Here is a 5,000-nt window from a genome sequence, read left to right as displayed (position 1 = left end):
GTAAGGAATTGGCAAGTAGTGTCGCAAAACTTATAATTTTATAGTGTTGGAAAGTGTTTCTAGATGATCTGGCTACCCATGCCTATCTTTTTTTTTAGCCAGATATGGCGTATATATAGGTATGTGTTCGATTTTCCTGTGATTGCCATTTTTTCGGTTTTTCCCATTTCTTTCAAAATTACTACGTACTAAGGAACTATCACAGAGTAATGATTTATTTAGATGTTTATTTGTCGGAAAATGTGCCTTGATGGTTTGCCTAGCACGTGGGTGAATTTTTTTTTTTCTGAAATGCCGTATATTAGAATGTTAGCCATTTTTCCGCGAGTGCCCCTTTTTATTTGTTTTGCATTTTTTTGCTTAGTCATGTTACTGTAAGGAATTAGCAAGTAGTGTCGCAAAACTTATATTTTTATAGTGTTGGAAAGTGTTTCTAGATGATCAGGCTACCCATGCCTATCTTTTTTTTAGCCAGATATGGCTTATATATAGGTATGTGTTCGATTTTCCGGTGATTGCCATTTTTTCGTTTTTTCCCAATTCTTTCAAAATTACTACGTACTAAGGAACTATCACAGAGTAATGATTCCTCTAGATGTTTATTTGTCGGAAAATTTTGCTTACTTCTTTTTTGATTGAATATCATCAAATTTTTTTAGCTAAAATATTATATTGTTTTACATTTTTTTTTTTCGATTTTATTTCCCTTCAAAAAAATTTTTTGGGGTCAGAATTTTAATTTTATAGTCGTAAAATAATCGACAATTATCCAGCAACCCACCATACAATTTTTATGCATATCCAATAATAATTAGATTAGTAAATAACACCTTGAAATTGACATACCCTTCCTACATTTCAAGTGGCAGATTAGGGAGTCTGAGTCAGTGTGGTTGGCGGCCATTTTGTTGACATATCCGAAGCGTAAGCTGCCCTATCTATATATATTCTTGTTCCCTATAGAATTTGTGATATTTTGGTATATTTTTACCTGCATAAATATCATATTATATATTAAATATATATATTTTTTTTACGAAATTTCTAAGTACTCAAAAAATTACCTTTAGATATGGCCCCTGATATAAATGTAATTTACAAAATAATGAATATTTTTTTACATATTTCTATTTTAGGATAACATATGTTTATTCCCTAAAAAAATAAGCCACTTCCTATTTCATTTGGGTACCCAAAAAAATTCATGAAATTTGGACAAATTTTTTTGGCCAAAAAAAGTTACCCTTTTTTTCTCATTTCAGATCTTCACCTCCATGGGTCTGACTTCATCCAAAATACATCAAGATGTGTCCTAAACATTCAAGAATCAATTCCTAAAAGGATTTGTGTATATATGTATAAACTTTTTTTTTATGAATTTTTATGTCAGGTCTTTTTTTTCTACTTAATTTTTTAAAATATTTATAATAAATAGTTTTTCTGCAGATGAGTAGTATTTATCTTTACAGTTGTTTTAAGCATTCATTGAAGTTTTTTTTGGCAAAAGAAAAAAGGAGGTTACTGCAAAAACTGATTTTTCAAGAATTTTTTTTGGCGTCGGGGTCGTTCGCGTCCGAGTATACCCTTAAAGGGGTGTCCGAGGAGCGTACCTATCCAGGGTTAAAAAATGAAAAAAGATGGAGATTCGTATGCAATGCAGATTAGAATCTAAAGCCCCACTGCTAGGATTCAGCATGATCTCTTTCCCTCAAGTAACCATTAATACCAGCTTATGTCCTTAATGCTGTCTCTACAAATGAGAAACTAGTTTAAAGAATTATTCATATATAAATGTTCATGTTTAACTTCCTTTCTTTACAGTCCTATTAACATTCAATGTTCGTGTTTATGGCTGTTTCCGTTTACGCTATCGTATCCTCCTCTCAGCATTACCGGTGCCAACTTCAATGGTATCATATCCTCAGAGCAAGCTTTGGGAAGTTATAAATAGAGGCAAACTAGAATCTGGTTCTCACTGATGTTACTGACCATGGTGTTTCATAAGGGATTTACAAAGGAAGTCATTATATGTCATCAGAGTATTGGAAGAAAATAATACTAAACATGAGTAATGATTATTTTTCATGTATTTAAAAGAAAATTATTTATGAATGAATAAACGTTGAAACAACGTTCTCTATCAACAGATGTCAGGGAAATAGAGTACACTTACACGGGAAACATACCAGAAATAACGGGTAATCTTTGCTACGACAAACCTCAAATATCAAATACGGGTGATTTCTCAAATATATTCCTTTCGTTGAAAAATATTTGAAGTTTATAAGCGTCAGTCCTGTTTTACAGAAATATTGAGTCAGTTTCGTGCATATTCCATTTGCTTACAACAGAGAAGCATTAATTTTTTTTTTTGAGAAAACTAGCGTATACTGTGTTCCAGTGCATCCAATATTCAACTTGGACACCTTCATTTGGAATGCTTTATTTATGCAATGGTTTTCAACGTAGGTTGACCTACACACATACTACATTTTCACTCAAATCAATGGCTGCAATTAAAATGATCACTGGTTCTCTCATGCTCTTTTTTTATTACTATTCTTTTCCTAGTCAGCTACATTTTTTTTTCCAGTTCCTGTGTGGGAAGGGTTATTCTTCCCTCCTTAAAATCATGCAATTTAGTAAACCCCCTCCTACTCTGATCAGTCTTCTGTGAACAACAATAATACAATTTAATGATATTCTTTAGGAAGTAGGCAGGTGATCTGGACAACGGATAGAGCAAAATATTCATTTTACTTTACAGATTTTTAGTGGCGAGTTCCATTCTGCTATCGTAATTATTCTTTTTATTCTATTGGTCAATTGTTTCTTAAACTCATTTCCAGAAAGTTTATGGCAATGATCTAATGAGCGGGAAACATTAAAGAAAATAAAACTTTGCAGTTGATCGATCCTTTGATATTCATCAGTACAAAATAAAAATACCAAATTATCTTCGTTGTTTTTCTATATTGTTTGTCAGGATATAAGGTATAACACCATTTCTTATAATTTTCACTCAACAAAAACGCTAACTCCTTTAATATTCTTATCTTTACTTATAGTTCATAGCTAAGACAGTTCAATGAAACGGTGTGATTTGAAGGGACAGTTAAAAAGCGTAAGAAACTATAATATAAATGAGTATGATAATTTTAAGATTAAAAAAAAAAATTCTCAACTAGTTATAAAGAGGGGTCTCTCTATGTTTCTCATCCAAATTAAAGCATAGAGCAGCTGCCCGAGAGCGTATCATTATTTTCCGTGCACCATTTAATTTTCTTGTTGGACATTACTTTTATACAAATCCATTATGTTTTACAGTTAATACAAGGAAAATGGTAGATTTGCCCTGTTCACTGAAAACACTATGCAGCCTCGAGACATAGATTATAAATTTGCAAAATCATGTGCCAAGGACACACGGTCAAATCGTTTTGGCAACTTTTGATGTATTTATATTTCTAGGCTGTATCCAAAAGTATACAATTTCTTTATAAATTGCGAAACTGCTTCATTATTCATCGAACCGGAGCTCACAAATTAAATACTTCCATGTATCTTTATCCACCCTCCATCACAACCTAACCATGATATTGTTTGCAAATTTGTAATTTGTACATTACACAATTAATGCAATCAGGATTGTACCCCTCTATAACTCTTCCTGATTTTTCCTTTAGAAGGGTCACAAGTATTTCTATGAATACATTCCCATTGTTGACACGCATTTAACAGCTATTTTGTTACTATCCAGAGTCCCAAGTATCTAAACATTCCAGTGGATTAAAACACTTGTTTTGGTTAAAGGAAATTATCCTTTCAAGCAACCAATGGGTTCCATTGGTTTGGCCTTCGGCCAATAAATAACTCACTGTGTGAGGTACCAATATGGCTGATGTTGGCCAGTCATAAGATATTTGTTTATTAAACAAATAGGACCAATGCGCAGCCGACCAAGTGTGGTCTTAAACTTTCGGGGCATTGCGTTATATGCCCTATGAAAAATAATACTTGTCATTCCCTTCATCATATTACCTTCTAGAACTCTAAGGTATCCCAATGTTGCTGCATAATTGAAAAAAATAATCTGTTCGAAGATGGTAAAAAAATCAATACAGAGGAGGGCATATCTTCTTGAAAGCAATTCAGCTGTTGCTTCCTTTGTCTCTATTTTCGTCTTCTTTTCCAGGAACACCCATGTTTGCCGGAACCCAGCAAAACTGAAATTGAATACCTCTTAGCCTAATAATAGTGACTTAGAAATATTCCAAGCTAATGCATCACGAAAAAAGAGAGAACAAAAATGTAAATTTCCCCTCCTCTTTTAATGCCATTTTTCAAATAGCAATTAGTATGCCATATAGTTCTGCAGTAAATACAGATGATACTACGGGAAGAGTACCTCTACATTTAAAAGCACTGCAATATACTCTAAATCCAGAGCCAACATTGGATTTTGGGCCATCAGTAAAGATAAATGTTAACTCACTATGTTCTTCTATATGTTCCACACAATAACCTGGCTTCGAAGCCATTCATGAGTTTTTTGATGAAAAATAAGTAATAGAAACTAATGGACATTTAATAATGATAAAACTAATCTCTTGAAATAATTTGGCTTCAAATCAGACTTATGGTTATCTAATGTATTTTTGTATTAGATATTAATTCAAACTGCATATAAACTTCTTGAAGATTTATTTAGTATTATTCACTCTTCCTAAGCTTCTTTTTTATATCATCCACTTTTCTCTTGTTTATTTTACTTTTTTTTTCAGTTTTTATAGGCAATAATGAAAATTTTGTGTATGGGTGACATCTTTGTCTCTGTAAAAATGGAATCTATTTTCAAAATGAAGGATAAGAAATCTAAAGAATTAGCAACTTTTAATTTTCTTGTATTAATTAATCCTTTAATCCATAAAAAACAAATTCACCAATTTAGTTTATTTTAGAATGTCAAAACCTCAAGGGAAGAGAAGAGTGATGGTTTA

The sequence above is a fragment of the Palaemon carinicauda genome, chromosome 17 (assembly GCF_036898095.1).
Source record: "Palaemon carinicauda isolate YSFRI2023 chromosome 17, ASM3689809v2, whole genome shotgun sequence".
Classification (NCBI taxonomy): Eukaryota; Metazoa; Arthropoda; class Malacostraca; order Decapoda; family Palaemonidae; genus Palaemon; species Palaemon carinicauda.
Note: the sequence above shows the minus strand (reverse complement) of the source record.